The following is a 26,469-nucleotide window of genomic DNA, read 5'->3' on the forward strand; positions in this document are numbered from 1 at the left end:
TGAAACAGAATGGAACGAGGCATTGGCCTCCCCAAGAGAGGTGGGAATTTCGACGAAATTCAGACTGGTACAGCTCAAGATCCTGCACCGCATTTATTATACCAGAACACTGCTTCATAAAATACACAGAGCACCACACCCCTTCTGCCTGCGGGGATGCGGGGAAGAAGGCACACTGTTTCATACATTATGGGACTGCACGCACATACAGGAATACTGGAGACGGGTGCTACGTACTATCTCTCAAGCTCTTAAAATCACTATTCTGCCTGACCCACCCAAATGTCTCCTAAATGTTTGGGAACCCAACGACTTGGGTAGGTATGGGAGGCTGTGGGTTACGCTGGCTATGACGGTGGCTAAGCGAGACATCGCGCAGAAGTGGGGGGCTCCAGATCTACCCACGGCGAGCAGGTGGGCTAACAATATGGACACGCTGATGGTGACAGAGAGAGTGGTCTATGTCCTCCGAGCCTCCCCCCGGAAGTGGAACAAGGTTTGGATGGCATGGAATGTATATCGCGGGGACATATGCGACCCACTTCCGGAGGAAGAGAATATAGACTCAGAGGGGGAAGATGAGTGAGGATGCGACTGGGAGTAAGCAATGCTGAGGGCAGACCATGGGATTAAATTGCTATTTGGAGACTGAGTGGAGCGGGTTACGGCAGCGGACCTGACTGCGGACAATGGGAGATGATAAAGTGAAAGATATGATGGCATAAGTTGGGGGGGGAATGTTCAAAAAGGTTATCATGAGTAGAGGGGCAAGCTGGGTACAGTCACTAAGACGATAATTAGTGTTAACTCAAATGGTAATGTTATCAACAAAACGTATGGGCACACCTGTGCCGCGAGAAATGTATTGTGAAATTATAAGGAAATCTGTGAAACACAATGTATGATGCAAAACAATCAACTTCTTAAATGTAACTCAAAAGGAAACCGAACAAGCAATCATAACAGAAGAATAAGAAAAAAAAAAAAAAAATGCAATGTTGTAACGTGATAACTGTCTAAACTGCCTATATATCAATAAAGATTTTCAAAAAAAAAGGAAGGTTTAGGCCGGGCAAAAGGTTTATTTTGCCTGGTCAAACTAAGTCCGTTTAAATAGAACAAACGAAAAGGTACGATTTTGATTTAAATTGTTCAAAACATAATAAACACTTTGCACGAGTAAAGATTGTAAAGCAAACTTGTTTCTTACCATAGAAAGACAAGTTCAATAGAAGTTCTTCACCATGAGTTTTTGTATTTAGCTATGACCCTCAGTAGACTATGCATAGCCACACTCTGGAAGGATCCTAACCCCCCAACATTACAGCAATGGATCTCCCGGGTATTGGCCATATATATCTTAGAAATGTCCCTATATGAAAAAAGGGGGAGGGAAAAAAAAGAAGCTGGACGGAGAATATGGGCCCCAATCATTGAATGGAAACGGAGGCTGGGTGAGATATAAGATGAAATGAGGGGAAAGCTTAAAGCAATTAAGATTGTATGACATTTTTTGATGATGGTTTTATTATTGCTCTTGGGATGAATTTTCCCCTTCTTATGATTCATTTTTCCCAGTCTATAGCTTTCTGTACTTTTGAAAAATGCTTTAATTGTTTTTTTTTTTTAGCCTGATGATAATGCTTTCTGAATTATAAGTTACGTTTGTTTCTCTGGCAATGTCTTATGAATTTGTAATTCTGATGCTGATGAAAAATAAAAAAAAATAAAAAATAAATAAATAAAAGAAAGACAAGTTCAACTCGATCAAATTGAAGCCAAGAAAGTGTGCTAAGTGCTTGCTAGAAACCAGACCAACACAATACGAAATATGATCACACCCTGAACATGAGACCCCAGCAGGTGTAATTCAGAGTAAGAAGGCATTCAGATAAAAAGAAGTGTCTGGTTGTTAATATCGCTGATACCAAACCTTTGTGTCTTTTGACAGAGAACCCCTAATTCAAAGGGCAATCCTCAATCCTCAACTAAAAGAAAAATAGAGAGAGGCACAACAATCCTCCCAGGTATAAAAAGAGTGATGTGGTGAGAGAGTAGAAGCGTTTAGAGAAAGATTACCTTTGACTTAAAAAAAAAAAAATTCCATACCTTTTGTACAGAGAATCAGAGAGCCCTGATGAGAATCTAGAAATAGGAAACAGATACATCCATGTTATGCATGGCATCAATAGTCAGCTGTCCCTTGTTCTTCAACCACCATTTTGCATCCTTGGATTTATGGAGCATGTCAAAGAAGTGCAATCCAGACTTCAAAGCAGTAGACAACAACAAACTTGTCTCTTAACTCTTCTGAACCCAACGTCTTCTTTCGACACATTAAACCATGATAGATTGCTAGCTCGACTTGAAAATAAGCTGGGATTAACGGGAACCAATCTTGAATGCTTTAAATCTTTCCTGTGGGACAGAACGCAAAGATTTTTAGTACATCAAAAAATATCATCGCCTTCCCCTAATGTGATTGGAGTACCGCAAGGCTCAACTCTCTCTCCAATAGTATTTGACCTCTATATAGAACTGCTAACTGAAATACTTCACCATGCCAACCTCTCTTTCCATATGTATGCAGATGGCACACAAATTTACATTAAAATGTAGTCACTGGAGTAGATTAGGACAATGAATGAAGCATTAAAAATGATCGTAAAATGGTTAACAAGTGATCAGCTTAAACTAAATGTACAAAAAACATGCCGCCCGTTCACAAAAATGGTCCAAATGCATTGCATCGTGTTTATGTGATGCTTGAACTTGTTAGTTGTTGGTCCAAACTTGATCTTGAGACATTGGCTTCAGGTTAAACATCCACGTCTTCTTTCTGTAAAGAAGCGTGCACTGACCAACTGCTAGGTAAGAGAGTCGCACTTGCTATGACATTGACCAACAAAGCACATTTACACAGAGGCATACAACGTCGATGTATGTGTGTAATATTGTACATGTAATTGTGCTATGATTTTTGCTTTTCTGAATCGAGTTCTGTGAGTTTTGTCTGCCATCTGTGGCTGCCCGTGGCCCCCGCAGGGGGACACCCTAAAAAGGCGGTTCTTTAGTGCCATTGGGTGACTAATCCACCCCTCTCTAGTGTTTGGGGCTCCTGCAGGGAGTCCGCTCGCCGGCACGCTCCAAGGGCGTCAAATCCGGTGCCCCGAGGTGGGGGAGGGTACATTTACCTCCCCGCCCCTCCTGGCATCCTCTTTGCTACCAGCCACGCCGTCTCAATGGTTGTATAGCGTCATGGGTTTTGAGGTAGTGCTCTCCCCCGCATGCATTCCGGTCCGGTCTGCACATCACCGCAAGCAAGGTTAGTGTTAGCCCCCACAGCTGGCCACAGCCCACAGGATGCTGAGCAACGCTTCCCGAGCCCCTACTGCCACCCTTGTTCGAAAGGAGGGTAGGGGGCTGGTTGGCCTGGCTATATTTGCAGCTAGCGATTGTCTTGCGGCTTGAGGTGAGGGTGGTGCTTGGGGCCCTCTCTTGTGCTGAGTCAAGGTTGCCGCCTCCCGACTGGCTGTTTCAAGCCCGCTTCACTTCGCTGTCGAAGTGGGGGGCTATGGCTGAGGCCACTCGGTCAGGTCATGCAGCCTTGGGCAGGACCCGGCTTCGTGTCAGCCCAGGGGGTGCACCGAGGTGAAGGAGGGCCAGCAGTTGGGCCAGGCTCCCCCCTCAGAGTGGCGTGCGAAGCAGGCACGCTTTTCGCGAGGCGGGGGGTTGGAGCGCAACGGGCGCCGTGCACCCCACCTCTTCTGGTAGAGAGGCCAGCTGGGCCCTTGCTGCCTGCCTCCTCAGGGCTCGGGCCACCAGCCAGGAGTGGGACTCTCTGTCCGGCCATTCCAGGCTGTGGCCCTGTGCAGGCCCATGCTGCGTGGAGAGGGAAGACGTCCGCTTGTCTTCCTCTGAGGTATTGTGGGAGGCTGGGTGGGCCACAGGGCCGTGGCCGGTGCTGGCATGCAGCCTGTAGGCAGAGTATGGCTGGGGGGTCCTGGCAGGGCCCCAGGCACTATGTGAGGCACAGTCCGGGCTGGATGGTGAAGGGCGGAGTCGCGCAGCTCAGGGGTTTAGCTCCCCCCCTTTTCAGGCTACGATAGTGGATCTTGCAGAGACGGCCCAATATCGGTGCACGTCCTGGAGAGCAGGCACCGCTGAAGGGCACTGCCGATGCTTGGGCGGGGTTCCGTGTGCACGGTGGCCTGCGACCCTGCAAGTGGGAGCTGCGTGCACGCAGGGGCCTCATCCCACCCTCCTTCTCGGTTTTCAGATGACTAGGGGGATCGAGCCGAGACAACCCTGGTTGTGCAGGCACCACCGGAGGGCTCTGCCAATGCTTGCTCGGGTTTTGGGTGTTAGCGCAGGGTGGACTGGGGGCACAGCGCTGCATTCTATCCCTTTGTCCCACCTGGCAGTAGGGAACCCCCCTTGGAGGCCATCACAAGAATGGGGTTTCACAGGCTGAATTACTGCAGCCGCTTCAGGCCTGAGATGTTGCCCGGGCCACGGTGCATCCGGCATCCCCGGGTGCGGGAGGGCGCCCAAGCCAATTGAGGCAGGCAACGACAGGGCATGCTGGCATGTCGCCCCCATTGCGTCAGGCGCTTCGTTGCAATAAAATAAAAGCATGGACTTGAATTCCGCCAAATTGTCTTGTGCTTGTTTTCGCTATGGTATCTCATGGAGATCTGCCATGCCAGTGAATTCATAGGGGCGGGTAGCCTTTCTGTTTATGTGTGCAGCACTGCATTTCACTCCTTTCGCTGCCAAGAACACTACGCCGTTGCTGGCCACGGGGTGTTCTGTGAGCAAAACGGGTCAACTGAAGAGGGGTGCGGCCTGGCTTACTGTTAACCGGGGTCCTGCATAGCTGGGGCGCGGACAAGCGGAGCACTGCAATGCGGCGGAAGGCACCAGGGGTCACAGGCATGCAAGTAACGCTTGTTTATTTATTCCAGTAGTTTTCAGTGAAGGGCAGCTTGCCCCTGGTCATTCGGAAGAACACCACACTAATGTTCGATTGGGGCACGAACAACGCCAATGAGTCTTGTAAGACAGAAGAGGCAGTAAGTAAGGTTGGCTCTGAGGGATAGCAAATAGGTCTGGGGATGACGGAGTGGTAACAATGAGGGGGCTGCTCACCGGGTTTTCTCCTAGAGGCCGGGCGCATCTGGCACCATGCTACTGATGTTTGTACTTGCCTAACATATAACTTTTATTTTGCAATCGCTAGGGGGAACTGTACTGCAAACAGACACCCACCTCTCACTGTTGCACCGTTCTGCAGCCGACGTCAAGGACAATTTCGCACATCCGGGAGCGGGTCAGCAAGCTAGGTTGCTTAGGAAGCAAGTGGCAAAGTAAGTGTAAAGGGATTGGCGGGGTTGGACATGCACCGGGGGAGCAGGGAAGGGATACAACGGCACAGCCGCCAGCAGAGGTTCCACCATGAGTGTGGGGTAGCGCCTCCCCATTTTCATAATCACCCCCACTCGCATAGCGGTGTGGCACCGCTTCCAAGGACCAAGAGGTGCTGTTATTTGCAGACCAGGAGTCCCTTGTTTGGGGCATGAGTGTGGTGAGGTGTCTTACTTCTACAATTTTGAATTACAGCAGTCTAAGGATCCCCCGTATCTGCTGCCGGGGCATCCTCGCTCCCGCAAGTGCACCGACCATCCCCGATTGGAAACTAGTCCGTCCCGCAACCGTTCAGAGGGGAAACATCCTTTACAACGCAACTAAAACAACGCACTACCATTATAACAAAACTTTTACAACGCAGGATCCATTACAACGCATGCCATTACAACGCATGCCATTACAGCGCAGCTGCTATTACAACGCATGCCATTACAACATAAGTATGGGTAAGTATTTAATTTAATTTGAACCCCTACACCATCCAACACTTGCCCTACAATTACGCCCCCCTGGAGTTAGAATAGTAAATGTAACCCATACACTATCCAACACTTACCCTACTGTTACGCCCCCTGGAGTTACAATAGTAATTTTAACCTCTACACTATCCAACACTTACACTACTATTACATTCCCATTAATTTAAAAAAAAATACTTAACCATACTTACATTGTAATGGCATGCATTGTAATACCAGCTACGTTGTAATGGCATGCGTTGTAAAGGCATGCGTTGTAATGGATCCTGCGTTGTAAAAGTTTCATTGTAATGGTATGCGTTGTGAAAGTATGCGTTGTAACGTCATACATCCGTTCAGAGGCTAGGTTGTCAGGATCAAAAAAGCGAAGTAAGTACCGGGGCACAAGTGGATTGGACACGCGCTGGGGATTGGGGCACAGGGCCACCTGCGGCCCTGCAGTGTGGCGCTCCCTTCAGGTGTGGGCAGCGCAAGTACTTATGATTGTCTTTCCCCCTAGGGCACGTCTAGGCAGCCGGCCAGACAACTCGGAGTCATGAACAGCCAAGGAACCCCCGCCCCCTTGTTCTCGCAAATCAGCTGTGTGGTTGAGTCCTAGCTGAGCACGTCACAGGAGACAGTTTGGGAAAACTTTATGGTCATGGCAAGAGCCAAGGGAGTAAAATGGGCCAAAGGATTCCTCAACTCTGGATGGTAGGAGGATTCCAGGGTGGTGGCTGACCCCCCACCTGGGACATAGGCGGGGCATGGCAGACCTTGGATCAGGCAGAGTCAAGCGGGTGCGCTGGCTCACCAACAACGACTTTCCTTCAGACCAGCACAGATCAGAGTAGTAACCACTCCGCAAGCAACAGGGCCAACAGGGGTACTGGCGGCTCCGAACTCTGCAGTAGCAGGCACTGAGAACTTTGAAAAGATTGGAAAGGTGATGGACAACATGTTGAATTTGATGGCACAATTCCGAACTCGTTAAGATAACATTGTAGCACCCCCTCCACCGGCGAACACAGTGCCTGGGGCAAGGGGGCACCAACAATAATGCAGGTCGGGGGGGTGGCCAGTGGCACAAATGCAGCCACTATGGCGTTGGAGTCGGGGTCCACCCCAGGGGTGGGGCCAGGGTTTAACACAGCATTATCTACCAATAGCACAGCGCCTGTCACCTCTGCCAAGAATTTTGTGGGTAACCAGACGGCATCATCCACAGCGCTTGCTATCCACACGGCTGTGCAGTGTCCCCAGCTAACCAGCGACATAGGGCCTTTGCGGCCACCTCACTGCAGCCCAGCACCTCTGCTTCCCCCACCGATCTCCTAAAACCGACTGTGGCACCAGCACCCCAGCGACTCATCACTGTAGCACCCTTGGTGTCGGGGCACTGCTCTCTGGCTTGGGAGGTGCCCCAGGCTGCTAAAGAAGGGACATGGAGGCGGGAATTCGTGGATATCCTGACCTTGCTAATGCATGTGCAGCAGGCATAGACACGAGAAATATGGAGGGAAAGGAAGAGGACAAAAAGGTGAGATATCAACGCTGGCCGGATAAGACGATTGAGAACTGGGTGGAGGCTTTCACCATGCTATCGGCAGTAATCATGGAGAAATATCCAGAGCAGGGCCCAGCATTAATGCAATATTCCCACACAATACAACAGGAGGCAAAACAGTCTGGGGGGATTGGGTGGTTCATCTATAGCCAGGACTTCCGCAAGAGAATGACCTTAAGTCCGAAGTTAGGGTGGGATCAGAAAGAAATCCAGGTTTAGGTACAGCACATGGGGAAATTCAACGCTGAGCACAAGGACGGGGTTGCATGACTCAGAAGAGTGGGTGTTGGAAATGGGATCCCTGGCTGGCAAGGGCTTTCGCCAAAGTCAGTCAGAGACCACCACTGCCAAGTCAGGGCAAGGGAGTTACACGCCAAGATAACCCCTGCTCACCCTCTAGGTAACGTGGCGCGAGCAGCAAGGCTAAACTTGGAGGCGATGTAAGTTAAGTATTTGCGCATGCACCCCAGCAACAACACCCAGCACCCACCACAAAGGAAACTCCACACAAGGTTATATAAAAATAGCCTTTGTATTACACCAAAACACATTAGATAAAACACACACTTTACAATGTGCCAGAGGCACGGGCAGAATTTACAGGGGATATGTACAAGACAGGGCCACCTGGACCACTGTCAGGAATCAGAAGTAACACTTTCAGAAATAGCACTTAGAATGCAAAATTACTTTAGCACACAATATAAAACTAGAGCACATAACCAGTAATCACTGGTAGCAGGACCTCACTAGCACCACCTGTACTAGGGAGAAAACAACCACCTACATATCACAATACCTGTAGGGGTGTAAGAACATAACACATGATGCAATGCATAACATTCATTCAGAGGTGTAAGGAGGGAAAACACATGATGCATCACAATACATTCAGAGGTGTAAAAACAAGGCACATGACGCATAAAAACACATTCAGAGGTGCGGAAAATGAACAATTGCGCCAAACTCACTTAAGTCACCACCTGTGACTGTCCATAGGCAGGAACACCAGAACTGTCGCAATGTCAGGGCCTAAAGGGAGCAGTTGCCCACAAAGTGCTGGGCAACTGGCGCAATTGATGGGGCCAACGTGGGAGCCTCTCTAGGCTCTGCCCAACTGACTGTCTCCTGAGCCTCTCTGGGCTCGTGAAACAAATGGCCCCTGAGCCTCTCTGGGCTCCTGCAAGAATGGCACTCAAGAGCCTCTCTGGCTCTTAACACTGGGGCTCCTTGGGGGAGCCTCCCAGGGCTCTTAACATCTAGCAATGCCCCCAAGAGCCTCAGGGCTCTAAGAACAACTGTGGCGGGGGCGGCCCTCTGGGGAGCCTCGCAGCGCTCCAAACCAACAATAACTGGCACCCAAGCCTCTCTCAGGGCTCAAGAACAATATGGGCGCTGAGCCTCTCGGGGCTCGAAATATACAAATGGCCCCCAGGAGCCTCGGGGCTCCTAATCACAATTGCGGGCTTCGGTGGAGTCCCTCACGGGGGACTCAGAAACAGATAATGCCCCCAGAGCCTCAGGCGGCTCTACTCACTTGGGCCGCTCTCAGGCCCGGCCCGCACACGGAAGGGGAGGGGCGGGCACCGACAATGTGCCCCGACACCCTCCTCCCTTCCCTCGCTCTCCCGGGGCACCACTCTGCACTCACCGGGTCTCCTGGGCCGGATGCGTCTCCTCTGCAGGCCGGCGCGGGCTCTCCCTTCACTCAGGGAGCCTCATAGCAGACGCCGGCTGCAGGATTCTTCCTCCCGGCTGCTGCAGGAGTCCGGGGCTCTCTCCTCACTTGGGAGCCCCGGGCAGGAAAGGCAGGCTGCTTCCGGCTGCCCCGCAGTCCCGCCCACGGGTTGCCTGGCTTCCGGCCGGGCAGCCAATTGCAGCGCGGCCCCTCGCAGGGAGGCGGGCACTTCTGGGTCGCACTTGGCAGCGGCCCGGCAACGTTTTAAAAACACTCCGGGCTGCGGCGGTGACTCCACAGGCAAATGCGGCGTGGGCAGCCGCTCAAAGGGGGAAATAAACAATAACTCGAGGTGGGCACTCGAGGGGCTCAGCACTCCTGAGCAAACGCCGGGTGGGCACCGGCTGGGCAATTACGGGCTCCCAAGCGCTCCAGCCAGAATAAAGCGCTGTTAGGCGCTAGAAGGAAAACGAAGCGCTCCCAGGCGCTAGGAACCTCAGAAAGCGCTCCCCAGCGCTAGCAGTAGATAAAGGTCCAGAAAAAGTCCTTTCAAGGCAGGCAGGGGGGGCAAGGCTGGGCCCAGAGCCAGCACACTGGGTCTCCAGGCAGGGAGACACTCCAAGTGGCGGTCCTCTGGCCCAGCAGCAGCAACAGCCCCCTCAGGATCCTGGAAGAGAACAACTTCTGTGGGGACACTGCCCCATTTTTATACACCGTTTTCCTTTGTCTGAAGGTGCAGGGTGGGGGCGGAACCAGTCGCAGCTGGTTCTTGAGTACTCTGTTTACCTCAACCACCCTCTCTATTCACTGGCAGGGCTTGGGTCATTAGACACACCACAGGGGGCGGAGCCAGCATTGTGTGGGGAAAACCCAGCCCATCCAGGACACAGGTACACTCCTCCCACACATCACTCATGCTAATCTCACACTCACCACCGGGCAGACCCATCCAGACTTCCTGGAGCCTGGCATGCCAGCCAGCTCCAGCCAATCACGCTCCAGCACCCTCACTGCACACGTACAGCCATGTCTAGGAATGACACTTCCCCACTAGACACATACATGCCGCATACACCATCTTGTAGCATTCACTCTCACGAGTTCACACATACCAGACTCGAGCCTGTACACCCCACGCATCAGGAACTACCAGGAACACATACATTCCCCATGCATTCCTATGGGCGGGCAGGCCTAGCTCAGCACATGCACTCAGAGTGCGCACGCACTTTCCACTGGGACACAGTGAAAGTGCGCAGAATCCAAAAATCACCATCACCAGGTCCCCATTTAAAGGCAAAAAGTCTAGGGGTGAACCTGCCCTAAGGGCCAAGTCCAACACAACCCCCTTCCAGCCAAAACGCAGGGTAGACCAATCACCACCGTGATGGACTTCCCTGCTAGGGGCGATAGAACACGGACGAGGGCCCGCAACTGCAGGGACACTCTCCTGTTCTATGCCACGGTGAACCCATGGGATTCCTTCTCAACACACTGTCTGGACCAATTGGGCTACCCCACTGGTACTCCCAAGCTGTCCGCGGCCAGGACCAGGCCCTGGGCCACCCAGGTGCCACTGGTCCATGCCTATTCGCAGAGCGGGGGGTAGTAACCCCTGGCCCATAGGAGCCATTCTCCACTCTTCCTGTCTGCCAGACAGGACTAGACTGCCACTGGTTCTCCAGCCTAGGGCCTACAACCTCAGGCGGACCAGGAGTCTCAGGGAAGGCTCTTCTCCCCTTACCTCTTCTCCTAGGGTTCCTCCTCCTCCGGCGAGGGGTACATCTAGAACGCCATTCCAACCCAGGGCTTATCCACTCAGGTTGCACCGGGGTCAGAGGTGGGCTCTCCCACCCTCTGCACCCCCTTCCAGAGGTCTGCCCTCTCCCACCTGGAGAAGTTCCTCTGGAAGAAGAACCGGTCAGGACACTGGTTACAGTGGTCCTACCCTTCAGGTCAGGCTGATCCTGAACCTGGCCTTCAAACCTCTGGTCTAAAACCTTCGGTGGAACCATTGCCTGGCACTCCAGGACTTCTGGGGACTCACACACAATCCCCCTGAGGCTAACAAATGACACATCTGTTGTGTGACTGTCTGTCTGGTGCAGATCTCCCGCCCTCTGTCCACCTGACAGTGCGTGACGATCCCCCAGACCAGAAGTGGCATCACCCTGGTCACTACACGGGAACCTAGCCCAACTGGGTAGTCCCTGACCCACTGGTTCTTCCACTGGGAAACTCATCCCCCATTCACTCCTCACTCTGGACTCCTGTACCCTCCCTACCGGAGCGGTACTGCCAGACTCTAGAACCACAGGAGCTCTGGTTACAGACGCTCCAGGTCCTCTACTCACTGGGAGATCTTCCTCAAATGGACTAACAGGACAGCCTAGGTCCCCAACCTGGTGTTCCCTACAGAAACCATCCAAGTCCTGAGGCAGGGCATCGGGCACCTGGGGACCCTCGGTCACCCACTTACTCCTGCTCCACTGAGCCAGGCAGTAAGCCCCTATACCCTCCTCGCTATCCTGGGACCTAGCTGGGCTACACTGAGCCTCTTCCACCACGCTGGGCTGGAAGATACCTGAACCACTACTTTTGGAGTCACTCACCAATGACTCTAGAGAACCTCTGGCCCTCTCCCAGCGGTCTGCTTCCGCGGCAAGCTGCTCTGAACAAGAAGACCCATATTCCAACAGGTGTTGGCGCAACTCTGGACAACAAACACTGAGCAACTGCTCTTTGATAATCATTCCGTGCAATACATCAAAATCATCTTCCGTGCGAACTTGCACCCAATCAATCAGTGTCGCATTACATTCATCCTCAAACTCTTCCCAAGACTGGTGAGACAGTCTCCTAAGGTTCCTGAACTTCAACCGATACTCCTCTTCTCGGGAAACAGGTACCATGCTTGGGGAACTGGGAGTGGGACTTTCTACACTGAAACCTAAATAGCTGCCACCACTGGACTCAACCCTCCCTGGGGAATCCAGACACTCAACACTGCACGCAGGGGATAGTCTACCCTCCAGAGCTACTTTGCCTCTGGTGGTGGCCCTCTCAGCCTCCTCTATCCTTTCCTGTGCTAAGACCCTCTCAGTCTCTAACTGTTGCTCCTTAACCTCCAGCTGTTGCTTTCTAACACCCAGCTGTGCCATAGCCTGGGCATGCTCCAACCTGAGCTTTTCTAAAGCCAGCTGGTGCTCCCTTTCTCTCCTCCTATCTTCCAGCTCCTCTGGGGACAGGTAAAGGGATGAGGCGCTGCCTCCTACGCTGGACCCAGCAAGGGACTCCCTATCTATGGGGTCCTCACTATCTGCTGGCGTCCCTGTGCTGTCATCTTCTTCCTCCTCTTCTGAATCTTCAGGGCTCCCCACAGACCCACCACCCTCCTGGTGTGAAGCCCGGGCCCTTTCCTCACTGCGCTCAAGATCCCACTGACCCTTTTGCCATAGGATCAGGCTGCTCCTAAGTTCGGACTGAGTGTCTAACTCATCCACCCCTATGTCTCTCTCCTCACAGAACCTTACCAACTCTCCCATACTGTATCTAAACAGAACACAGAAATCAAAAGCAGGCTCCATTCTGGCGGACGTTCTGGAGAAAAGATCACACAGGGAACCTAGGGGTCTGAGCTAACACAGGAGTACACAATTCACAAGGTATTCAGCAAGCTCTCTACCCTAGAGAACTCCTACTCACTTGCCTAGTGCCACACACCATTCATCCACACACAACCCTCCCCTCGGACTGGTAAGGCAGTTTCTACCACCCCTGATTCCTCAACCTGACCACAAGTGACACAGGTACCGACTCTGGGCGCAGGGTGGGGGACAAATGTACTGGACAATTAGACAATGATACCTTCAGGAGAAGAAAATATGAAACTTCAAAAACACAATCCCCTAAAATGTGGTTATCTAAAATGCAGAGTTTTGTGGTGCAGCCAGCTGCCACTGTGGTACAACGCAAACACAAATCCTTATCCCACCGCTTGCCGCCAATGTTGGAAATGGGATCCCTGGCTGGCCAGGGCTTTCGCCAAAGTCAGTCAGAGACCACCACTGCCAAGTCAGGGCAAGGGAGTTACACGCCAAGATAACCCCTGCTCACCCTCTAGGTAACGTGGCGCGAGCAGCAAGGCTAAACTTGGAGGCGATGTAAGTTAAGTATTTGCGCATGCACCCCAGCAACAACACCCAGGACCCACCACAAAGGAAACTCCACACAAGGTTATATAAAAATAGCCTTTGTAGTACACCAAAACACATTAGATAAAACACACACTTTACAATGTGCCAGAGGCACGGGCAGAATTTACAGGGGATATGTACAAGACAGGGCCACCTGGACCACTGTCAGGAATCAGAAGTAACACTTTCAGAAATAGCACTTAGAATGTAAAATTACTTTAGCACACAATATAAAACTAGAGCACACAACCAGTAATCACTGGTAACAGGACCTCACTAGCACCACCTGTACTAGGGAGAAAACAACCACCTACATATCACAATACCTGTAGGGGTGTAAGAACATAACACATGATGCAATGCATAACATTCATTCAGAGGTGTAAGGAGGGAAAACACATGATGCATCACAATACATTCAGAGGTGTAAAAACAAGGCACATGACGCATAAAAACACATTCAGAGGTGCGGAAAATGAACAATTGAGCCAAACTCACTTAAGTCACCACCTGTGACTGTCCATAGGCAGGAACACCAGAACTGTCCCAATGTCAGGGCCTAAACGGAGCAGTGGCCCACAAAGTGCTGGGCAACTGGCGCAATTGATGGGGCCAACGTGGGAGCCTCTCTAGGCTCTGCCCAACTGACTGTCTCCTGAGCCTCTCTGGGCTCGTGAAACAAATGGCCCCTGAGCCTCTCTGAGCTCCTGCAAGAATGGCACACAAGAGCCTCTCTGGCTCTTAACACAGGGGCGCCTTGGGGGAGCCTCCCAGGGCTCTTAACATCTAGCAATGCCCCCAAGAGCCTCGGGGCTCTAAGAACAACTGTGGCAGGGACGGCCCTCTGGGGAGCCTCGCAGCGCTCCAAACCAACAATAACTGGCACCCAAGCCTCTCTCAGGGCTCAAGAACAATATGGGTGCTGAACCTCTCGGGGCTCGAAATATACAAATGGCCCCCAGGAGCCTCGGGGCTCCTAATCACAATTGCGGGCTTCGGTGGAGTCCCTTACGGGGGACTCAGAAACAGATAATGCCCCCAGAGCCTCAGGCGGCTCTACTCACTTGGGCCGCTCTCAGGCCCGGCCCGCACACGGAAGGGGAGGGGCGGGCACCGACAATGTGCCCCGACGCCCTCCTCCCTTCCCTTGCTCTCCCGGGGCACCACTCTGCACTCACCGGGTCTCCTGGGCCGGATGCGTCTCCTCTGCAGGCCGGCGCGGGTCTCTCCCTTCACTCAGGGAGCCTCGTAGCAGACGCCGGCTGCAGGATTCTTCCTCCCCGGCTGCTGCAGGAGTCCGGGGCTCTCTCCTCACTTGGGAGCCCCGGGCAGGAAAGGCAGGCTGCTTCCGGCTGTTCCGCAGTCCCGCCCACGGGTTGCCTGGCTTCCGGCCGGGCAGCCAATTGCAGCGCGGCCCCTCGCAGGGAGGCGGGCACTTCCGGGTCGCACTTGGCAGCGGCCCGGCAACGTTTTAAAAACACTCCGGGCTGCGGTGGTGACTCAACAGGCAAATGCGGCGTGGGCAGCCGCTCAAAGGGGGAAATAAACAATAACTCGAGGTGGGCACTCGAGGGGCTCAGCACTCCTGAGCAAACGCCGGGTGTGCACCGGCTGGGCAATTACGCGCTCCCAAGCGCTCCAACCAGAATAAAGCGCTGTTAGGCGCTAGAATGAAAACGAAGCGCTCCCAGGCGCTAGGAACCTCAGAAAGCGCTCCCCAGCGCTAGCAGTAGATAAAGGTCCAGAAAAAGTCCTTTCAAGGCAGGCAGGGGGGGCAAGGCTGGGCCCAGAGCCAGCACACTGGGTCTCCAGGCAGGGAGACACTCCAAGTGGCGGTCCTCTGGCCCAGCAGCAGCAACAGCCCCCTCAGGATCCTGGAAGAGAACAACTTCTGTGGGGACACAGCCCCTTTTTTATACACCGTTTTCCTTTGTCTGAAGTTGCAGGGTGGGGGCGGAACCAGTCGCAGCTGGTTCTTGAGTACTCTGTTTACCTCAACCACCCTCTCTATTCACTGGCAGGGCTTGGGTCATTAGACACACCACAGGGGGGCGGAGCCAGCATTGTGTGGGGAAAACCCAGCCCATCCAGGACACAGGTACACTCCTCCCACACATCACTCATGCTAATCTCACACTCACCACCGGGCAGACCCATCCAGACTTCCTGGAGCCTGGCATGCCAGCCAGCTCCAGCCAATCACGCTCCAGCACCCTCACTGCACACGTACAGCCATGTCTAGGAATGACACTTCCCCACTAGACACATACATGCCGCATACACCATCTTGTAGCATTCACTCTCACGAGTTCACACATACCAGACTCGAGCCTGTACACCCCACGCATCAGGAACTACCAGGGACACATACATTCCCCATGCATTCCTATGGGCGGGCAGGCCTAGCTCAGCACATGCACTCAGAGTGCGCACGCACTTTCCACTGGGACACAGTGAAAGTGCGCAGAATCCAAAAATCACCATCACCAGGTCCCCATTTAAAGGCAAAAAGTCTAGGGGTGAACCTGCCCTAAGGGCCAAGTCCAACAGTGGGGACAACCAGAAAGGTCTGAAGTACAGAGGGAAATGCCCTTTCAAGCAGCCTTTTCGAGGCAGCCAGGGTTGTGGACAGCGGCAAGGGAATAGGAGATTTAACTCTGGCACCTGCAGGCTGTACAATGCTGGGTCATGTTCCTGGGACAAGGACTGTGAGTTTCCCCACAGCTGCAGCAAGTGTAGGGCCACCCATCCGGCCGTGTCATGCAGCGTCAGGCGGGAGGGTCCACCACCTCCCTCTGGCAAAAAGGATAGTTAGTGACATAGAGAGTACAGGGCCACCTCCTGCTCCCCCTACCACAACTCCCCCACCCCCAGGGAGCCCACCCAGCCAGATTATAATGTCAAGGGGCCCTCCCTCATCATCTTACAGAACCCCCTTCCCCTGCTCTGGTCCTATCCCAACGCTACCCATAACAAGGGTCATGTCCTAGACCAGGTCTGATCCTTAAACGTGGATATGTTGAACCTTCAGATCTCACCCTGTGCCTGGTCGGATCACTTTTTCATTTCTTTTGCCTTGCCGAAATCTGCCCCCACCAAACCCTGCACCTCTGATCCCCTTACGATCAGGAATTGGGGTCGTGTAGACATCCCTTCTTTCTGTCATTTCCTGGCCGCTTCTGCACCAACCCCCTCAAAGCACTCTGGATCACCACTCTCAGTCCATGCCCAGGCCGAAGACATCAACACTTGGCTGGCCGAAGCAAGGGATATATTCGCCCCATTGAAAACACTTAAAAATAAATGGCCTCATGACGCCCAGCTTTGGTTCACCAAGGACCTGAAAGATAGGAAACTTGCTCTTCGACAAACTGAGCGTAAGTGGAGATTGGACTATTGTCCCTTAAAGAAATCTACCTTTCTTACTGCTTTAAAAGATTATAAATCCGCTATCCTTGTGGCGAAAACCGAATACTTTTCCGCAAAAATCCTGAATTCCTCTAACAAATCCAAAGACATCTTCTCTAAAGTCAACGAATAAGCGAAACTCGACCGTGTCACCATCAAACCTCTGTCATTGCAGCCCCTCTGCCACTCTCTGAAAAGTTATTTCATTGACAAGATAATTAAAATCAAAACTAGTATCCCCAAGACCGTCCTACATTCCAACTTTGGTAGCGCCCCAGGGAATCCTTTGTCCTTCCTCAATTTCCCCCTGATCACTCAAGAGATGTTCTTTCACCTTCTTAGCAAAGTTCGTTCCGGCTCTCCCCGGGACAATTGTCCCCCCACATTGCTCATGAGGTCTTCCTCAACCTCCCTGGTCCACCAATATCCCTACTTAACAACTCCCTTACCTCTGGGGTGGTTCCCATCCCCTTTAAATCAGAAGTCATCTCTGCCATCCTCAAAAAAACGGGAACGGACCCTGAGGTACTGAGCAATTTTCGCCCTAGTTCTAGAGGCTTTTGTAGCAAACTGCCACAGCACCTTCGTGGAAAATTCTCACTTTCTAGATCCCCACCAAGCCGGGTTTAGGCCTCAACATTCTACTGAGTCCATTGCCCTGGCGGTTCATGACGAACTTAGAAAGGGGGCCGACCAAAACACCTCACAAGCTCTGGTGCTCCTGGATTTGTCGGCGGCGTTCGATACCGTTGACATTGACATCCTTCTTGATCGGGTCGAGAACGCCGGCATCCGGGGCACTCCGTTGAGGTGGCTCACGTAATTTCTTCAAGACCGAAATCAAGCGGTTCGCCTCTCCACTTTTATGTCGGATGAAAAAAGCCTCACGTGTGGAGTCCCTCAGGGCTCCTCCCTCTCCCATTTATTATTTAATCTGTACATTTTTCCTTTGATTTCAGAGCTCCAGAAAAGACCAGTAGTCATCTTTAATTATGCGGATGACCTTCAGCTCATCTTTAACATTGATTCTTCCCCCTCCTCCATAGAGAACGTTCAATCTACCATGACTTTCATTAGCAGTTGGATGAATGCAAACCAGCTCAAGCTCAATCCTGATAAGACTGAGCTGGTCCTCACAGGGCCTCCAGGAAATCCTTGGAACACCAATTTCTGTCCACGCTCCCTGGGCTGTCCACCATTTCCTGTCAACTCGGTTAAGAGCCTAGGAGTTACCATTAGCAAGGACCTCTCTATGGGGCCCCAAATTAAATCAGTGGTTTCAGCTTGCTTCTTCCACCTACATCGTATTAGGAAAATTAGCAGATTCCTTTCTCATGACGCCCTCATCAAAGTCACTCTGGGATTGGTTATATCCTGGATTGACTATGCAAACGCATTATATGCCGGAATACCTGCTTACCAATCCCATCAACTTCAACTAATTCAGAATCAAGCAGCTAGACTCATCTATGGACAGCCAAAGTGTAGTCATACTAAGCCCCTACTTGAAAACCATAATTGGCTCCCACTGGCTCAGCGCAGCCTTTTTAAATTGGGCTGCCTGATTCACAAGGCCCTCTCCCTTCAAAGCCCGGCCTTTATTGCCTCTCGCATCCACCGCTATATTCCTTCTCAGGTCCTCCGATCTTCATGCTCAAACCTTTTGTCCACATGCACCTTTAGAAGTAAGAAGCATGGTGGTCTGAGATTTTCCTCGCAAGCCCCACTCCTCTGGAACTCACTTACCCCAGATCTCCGTCTAATCTCCTCCTATCCCCTATTCAGGAGGGCGCTTAAGAGCTGGCTTTTCTCCCAAGCATACAATTAACCTATCTTACCTCGCTGCAGTGTTCTCAGTCTGTCCTTGTAAGCGCCAAGAAACCGTTGGTGTACGTGCACTGTATAAATATTTTTTATCATATCATAAAGACAGGCTGTTCTTAGCCCAGGGCTTTGTGGAGGGATTTAAGATTCCATACTAGGGCCCTCTGAGTTGAAGGGACGCAGAGAATCTCAAGTCAGCTCTGGATTTGCCAGGAGTAGTGTGGGAGACAGTTAAGCAGGAGGTGGCACTGGGCAGGGTACCGGGTCCTTTCGATCACCCCCCCTTGAGCATTTCTTAATCTCCCCACTGGGCGTGGTCCCCAAGTAGTAACCTGGGGCCTTCCAGTTGATTCACCATCTGTCCTACCCAGATGGAGAGTCTGTGAACCACTGGTTGGAAGAGGGGACATGCTCAGTCTCATACTGCTCACTAGACTTGGCGTGGACATGGTGAGGAGAGCAGGTAAGGGGGCCTGGCTGGCCAAGGCTGACAGTGAATCCGCTTTCGGACTGCTGCCGGTCCATCCGGGCAGCCAGCACCTCCTGGGGCTCAAATGGCAGGGAGAAGTGTTCTTTGATCATTGCATGCCCATGGGCTGCGCTGTGTCTTGCGCATACTTTGAGGCCTTCAGCTCCTTTCTCTAGTGGGCACTCTCCTGGGCACACAGCATTGAGGGAGTGACTCACTACCTTGATGACTTCCTGTTTATCCGGAGCTTAGGGACCCAGGAATGCAGCAAGGGATTACAGTGCTTCCATTTCTTGGCAGGGCATCTGGGGGTCCACTTGATGCTGGGTAAGACTGAAGGTCCGGCGCAGGTTCTCACGTTCTTGGGCATTAAGCTGGACACCATCAAGGGTGAGTCCAAGCTCCCTGCTGATAAGGTGCAGGATCTGCGGCAGGATATCCAGGTGTTACTGCACTAGGTCAAGGCGACCCTGGGAGCTAACCAGAGTCTTCAGGGAAAACTGAATTTCGCAGCCAGAGTGATACCGGCAGGAAAAGTATTCTCAAGAACGCTAGCTAGGGCAACGGCCAACGTACACAAGAAACATCACTTGGTTAGGCTGGGCAAAGGTTTGGGGTAGGACTTGTTAATGTGGTTTGAGTTCTTACTGCACTTTAATGGGAAAGTGATCTGGAGAGCACACTGGGCAGGCAGTCCTGAGCTGTGCCTCTTCACCGGCACCTCGGGGAGAGAGGGTTTCAGTGCCATATGGGGGAGAAATGATGTGTGCAGAAGTGGTCCAATCCATGGCGGCAGTGTAAGATAACCTTGAACATAACAGTATTGGAACTGTTACCCATTGTGATTGCTCTGCACTTGTGGCCCAAGGCGGTAGCAGATAGGAAGGTAATTTTCTGGTCTGAAAACATGGAAGTGGTGCAGGCAATCAATGGCCAGACAGCACAGTGCCCCCCGGATGCTGTGCTCATTAAGAGAATTGGTCAGGGCCGGCTTGCCATGCAACATTAAATTTAGGGCTAGGCACATCGAGGGGGTCAAAAAAGTGGCAACTGATGCTCTCTCTTGTTTTCAGTGGCTCAGTTTCCGGGAGGCTTGGCCGCGAGTGAGAGTGGAGTTGACCACCTTTCCAGCACACCTATGGCGCATCTTGCAATGGAGCAACAGTCAAGTGTGATAGGGGAACGCTCCTTGGCACCGGGACAAGGATGAGATACAAGGCCCACCTTACCACATTTTTAAGCAGTTCAGGGACTTTGCGCACTAGCTCCCTCCCCATGGACCAGAGGTTGCAGGCTTATGTGTTATTAGGGTAAGAGCCACTCATGGGTCTGTGGTCACCTGGCGGCGGTGAGCCATGATGCCAAGCTGAAGGGTGGACTGGACCTGATAAGGTCGGCCCTCAAAGGGTGGGCCAGAGAGGAGGTGAGGGCTCAGGACACCAGGAGTCCCATTGATTTTCCCACCCTCCAAGGGAGGTAGTACAGCAGATCACACACTCACAATTTGAGGCTAGACTCTTCTCAGCAGCCTTCTGCCTGGCATTCTTTGGGGCATTCAGGACGAGTGAACTGGTGGCCAGATTGAAATCAGACCTCTCTGGCGACGCCTAAAGCAACAAGGATGTTAAACTGACGGATGAGCTGGTGATTCATATTAGGAAGTCCAAAACAGACCAGGCAGGGCGAGTGGCAAATGTAGCTATGAAACCATTGGGGGATATAAGGTATTGCCCAGTTGCATAAGTTAGGGATTATATGGCAGTATTTTCTGATACATGCAGACTTGAACACCTTGACGAAGTTCCAGCTAGACTGGATCATGGGCGCCTGCTTAGACAGAAAATAATACTCCGGCCACTCCATTAGGATTGGGGAGGCCACAGAGGCAATTAAGGCATTCAAGGCAGGCATGGAGCCGGAGGGCGTAAAGAGGGTTGGGCGCTGGCAATCGAGCTGTTTTGAGCGTTAAATTCGCCATTGAAGGCATTAAAATTATAATTTTGAGTGCAGTGGTTTGCAGTGATTTGGATAAAGTGATTTGATGGACATTAAACAGTGTGTAAAAGATGGCGTCCGTTTTATTCACCAGGTTCCCGAGTGTGGGTGATTGGGCATTCATTCGTTGTCAGGTTGGCACAGTGGGCTGCACGCTGGAATTGGATGCAGGGGTTTTCCAAAACGCAGTTTGTTTGGATGGGTTTTCCTGGAATGAGATGGAGTGGCATCACTAACAGATTGGAGCAATGACTGGCTCAGGGGGGGCCCTCCCCAACATGTTGGTGATCCATTTGGGGGGGCAACAACCTTATTTCCACGGGGAGGAGGGCATTATTACAAGCCATGAAGGCTGACCTTGCGGCGATCAGCAAACGCATGGGACAATGTGAGCTCTGATGGTCTGATATCATCCCGTGCAGAGACTGGCATGAAGCCAGTTCTGGCGAGGCAGTGGAACGATCCCGTAAGAGGGTCAATGGTTCTATGTGTAAGTTCACAGACCAGAGGGGGCTGGGTTTCATCAGACACAAGCTGATCCAGGCTAATGTCGAGGGATACTTTGAGAAGGATGGGGTCCACTTGTCACAGGTGGGGATGGACCTGTTTCTCCTGGACTTGCAGGAGGCCTTGGAAATGGCAGGTTGCAGGTAATAATACAGCTGTGTTTTTGGGTGGCCCTGATGGCGACTGGCGCCGCCTCCAGAGCTGTGGCGGAATTACAGGGCGATCTAGAAGCAGACAGATACAGTAAGGGTACCTCTGCGCGGCACAGTAGGGGTGCCAGAACCAAAAACCAGGAGCCTCAGGGCAGGATCCTGGAAAACCACGACGGCGTTCGTTAGTCCTTCGGGTGGTTGGGGGCCTGATCAACTGGGGGTTTGTGTTATGATCTTTTCATCACAAGAATGTTTCTTAAGAATCATCACCATGTAATCCATGATGATTCTTACATTCTGATTCTGTTTAGTTTTGATTCTACTCTCAACCTGGTCTGGCAGTTGAGGCTGGATCGGGGTCCGTGAGGGTTGTGTTTTGTACCACTCCAATAAATACTTCTTAATAAACCAAAACAAGGATATTCCGTCTTTAAAACACTGGCGACGAGGTAAAAAGAGAAAAGAATCAACCCTACACGACAAATTAAATCGGAAGAACTCACGCACATTTTCAAGATTTCACCTTCCTATTTCCTCATCTGGAATGAGTTGAGGCGACAACTGGAGGCGTTCATCTTAAAGACTGGATAGCGGATGTCAGAAAATAATCTTCGAGGATCTGCAAGTATCCGATTTAAAGTGTGAATGGAATGATGACCTTCGATCCTTGCTCTGCGCGAGGTATGTTTGCAGCTTGATTTCCAGGATGAAATCGTGACGTATGCGGGATTCAACTATCACTCCAAATGCATTGTGGGAGTGAACAACTAGACCGCACATTGTCACGTAGACTGTTTCCTTGCATTGTCGTAAAGTGCGTCTTGACGCACTGACGCGATCGGCGTAGGCAGCCATTTTATTTACTTTTCATTGACAATCTAATCAGTGTGCTGTTGCTGATCATACTGGGCATCAGTAGCGGTCAGCAGTGGGTGTTTCTGTAGGGCGGTGACGTGGGCAGGGGGAGGGGCAGGGTGGGGGGTGGTAATGTATGGATTATGGAGTTTTACAGGTAAGTAAACATTTAAATAAATAAAACGAATTTCGTTGCGCACACTGCATTACCAAATGTAATGCAGTGCGCGCAACGAAATTCGTTTTATTTATTTAAATGTTTACTTACCTGTAAAACTCCGTAATCCATACATAACTGCCCACCACCGTGCCCCTCCCCCTGCCCACGTCACCGCCCTACAGAAACACCTACTGCCGACCGCTACTGCTTGGCATCCAGTTAATGCTTTTTTAACGCAATTAACTTTGCGATTAACTTTGCAGGAAATATCTATTACTGTTATAAAACATATCGGTTTGTGTTTCACTATCTACGCTGAAGGAGAAATTATTTTAATTGTTATTTGTAAATCGGAGATGTTGTGTACACTGTGATACACACACACACATCTACTCTTTTGGGGAACAAGTATTGCCTATCAACGAACTTGGAATGCACAGGGGAACAAGTAGTGCCTAACAACGAATTTGGAGTGCGTGGAGTGATATACACATTACTACATCAAGACTGCTCTCAGTAATCGGAGCTATTGTGTACACTATGATACACACACATTTACTACTTTGGAAACAAGTATTATTAAATGAATAAACTTTGATACACTACTACTACTAGAATATTCACAAAATTGATGTGATGTTTGCTACTTATCTGTAATGGTACTTTAGGGTTAATACATGAATACTCTAAACTCTCAAGTAGAAATATTATTTTTATTTTATTAGATTCTTCTATACATTGTGATAAAAATGTCAACTTCTTCTGAACCTCCACATTTTTTGTCCGAAAAGGGAGAGCCTGTTTTACCGTGGAAAAGATGGAAACACATTTTTGACTCCTATCTCATAGCCATAGTTTGGTGAGAAGTTTTCTGCATATCGCAAACAGGCAATTCTTTTACATATTTAGGTATTGAAAGGAGGTGGATCTATGAAAGTCTTGATCTGACTGAAATTGGGAATGAAGCCAGTGAACCTGGTAATGTATATGATATGTCTGTTTTAATGCTCGAAAGACATTTTGGTTCACATATTAATGTTGTCTTGGAGCACCACAAATTTTTCTCTAGAATGCAAGGTAAGACTAAAAAAAGTTCAAGTTATGTGGCTGCTCTTAAAACGCAGAGATCAAATTGTTAGGTGTACAAATAATACCAAAGTCCAAGAAAAGTTATTGAGCAAGAATCCTAATTTAGAAGAAGCAATTGCAATTATTGAAGGGATGGAAAACACCAACATTTGGGTACAAGAGATGCGTAATGACAAGAGTAAGGATAGTTTAAGTAAAGAAAATGCTTCTTCTTCTGAGTCATCAATCAATGAAGTTTCTAGGGTAGACAAACAAGGTAACAAAGATGCTGGGAAAAAATCGTCTTTTGCAAGTAATGACATTGACAAAAAGGCTGATAAGAAAAAATATACTCAGAATGACACTAGAAATAGTAACCCCAAATGTTTCAGTAGTGGCGGTAAATCGCATTGGAAAAACAGTCCAGGATGCTTTGCAAGATTTGCTATTTGCAAAAACTGTGGCAATAAATGTCATTATGCTTGAGTGTGTCGTGGACCTAAACAACAAAATGTAAATTATTTAAATGAAGAAACAAGGGTTGTTTTTAGCATACGTGATGATGGGAGTGTGGATGCTGATCCTTTAGATATGCCAGAGTGTGAGATCACTGTGGGTGGAAAACAAATATTTGTCCTAGCAGATTCGGGATCACCCTATACAATGATTGATGATAAAAATTGGGAAGGTTGATTTGTTACCTTCAGACATTAACCCTGTGGGATATGGTCGTGTGAGGATTGATGTGTTGGGCTATTGTGTTAAAAAAATATGCAATTTGACTATCGTGAGACTGTTGGCAAGGTCTATGTGGCAAATAGAGGAGACAATCTCCTTGGATGGAAACATCAAAGGGATATGGAAATTACACTAAATCCCAACAGTATACAAAAAGTTCTATTATTAGCTAAAGAAGAACTACCTGAACATATTTGTGCTAATTTTCCTGATGTGTTTAGTGGTGGACTTGGTTTGTTAAAAAACTTTGAACATAAAATCATCTTGAAGAGTGGTGCAACACCTTTTGTAGGCAAAGTGAGGAAAGTTCCAATTATGATGATGGAACCTCTGGAACGTGAGATTAAAAAACTCAAAGATAAAGGTGTTATTGAGGAGATTGAAAGTTCGGAGTGGTTGGCTCAGATTGTTTTGGCACCAAAGAATGGTGTAAAAGAGATTCGTCTTTGTGTTGACTTAGGAGGGTTGAACAAATTTATTTGGGTTGACCGACAACCTTTACCAAATATTAATGAATCCCTAGCCCTTATTAAAGACGCTAACATTTTTAGTGTAATGGATTTTTCCTCCGCTTACCACCAGGTTAAGTTACATCCAGAATCTAAGCATTTAACTTCGTTTGTCACACCCATTGGGGCATTTCAATTTATGAGAATGCCATTTGGACTTGCTTCCGCTGCAGCATGTTTCCAAAGAGTTATGAAGCAGGTGTAACATGGTCTAGACAAAGTCTTGTTTTTTCAAGATGATATATTAGTTCACGGCAAGGATATTGAGGAACATGATGAAATCTTATGGAAGGTACTGAGTAGGTTACAATCTGCTGGTTTGAGAATTAAAAAAGAAAAATGTAAGTTCAGGGTTACTTCAGTAACTTATCTTGGTCACACGGTTTCTGGAGAAGGTATAAGTTCTAAATTGGAGTTGGCAAAGAGCATAAGTGAGGATCCAAAACCTGTCAATAAAGATCAGGTACGTTCATTTCTTGGCTTAGCAAAGTTCTGCTCCAAATTTATACAAACTTTTGCCTCAATTTCTTAACCTTTGAGATGTCTATTAAAGAAAGGATCTCAATTTATTTGGTCAGATAAATGTGATAAAGCTTTCAGTGATATAAAGGGTTGTATTTCGAAGTTACCTACTTTAGGGAACTTTGATGTAAGTAAAAAAACTATTTTATCTACAGATGCTAGCATTACTAGACTAGGTGCGGTGCTTTCTCAGATTGTCAATGGAGAGTTAAAAGTTGTTGCATTTGTTTCCCGTGCTTTAAAGGGTGCCGAAGAAAGGTACTCCGTGATTGAACGGGAAGCACTGGCTGTGTTTTGGGGAATTCTCCATTTGAAATTCTTTTTTATGGGGTTTACCTTTTTCTGTAAGGTCAGATCATAAACCTCTTTCAAATATTTTTACTTCTAGAGAATTAGACAATCTCTCACCAAGGATTTCTTGTTGGGTTGATGGTTTATCCAATTACAATTTTGTGGTTGAATTTGTGTCTGGTGCAAAAAACTGTTTAGCCGATTGCATGTCGAGATTACCTATACAGTCTGAGGTCACCAATATAGAGGTTTCTTCAATAAATTGGATTTGTGAGTCAGTTTTAGAAGACAAAGAATGGACTGATGCCAATGTGAATGACTCTGATTTTAGCATTTTAAGAGATTTCATGGTGAAAGGATGGCCAGATAAGACGTTGTTGTCTTCATCTATGAATTGTTACTTTGGAGTGAAGGATGAGCTAAGTATCATAAATGGTAAAAAAACTTAGGGGGAAACGGTTGGTTGCTCCTTCAAGTTTAAGAGGAAAATGGATTAATTTGGCTCATGAAGGCAATTTGGGTCGTAACAAGACAAAGGCAAGACTTCGTGAATGGTATTGGTGGCCGAGTATGGACCATGAAGTTGAAGATGTAGTAAAAGATTGTTGGCAGTGTGCCAATAGTGACAAATGTAAAAAAACT

Source organism: Lissotriton helveticus, chromosome 4_1 (genome assembly GCF_964261635.1).
Source record: "Lissotriton helveticus chromosome 4_1, aLisHel1.1, whole genome shotgun sequence".
NCBI classification, from domain to species: domain Eukaryota; kingdom Metazoa; phylum Chordata; class Amphibia; order Caudata; family Salamandridae; genus Lissotriton; species Lissotriton helveticus.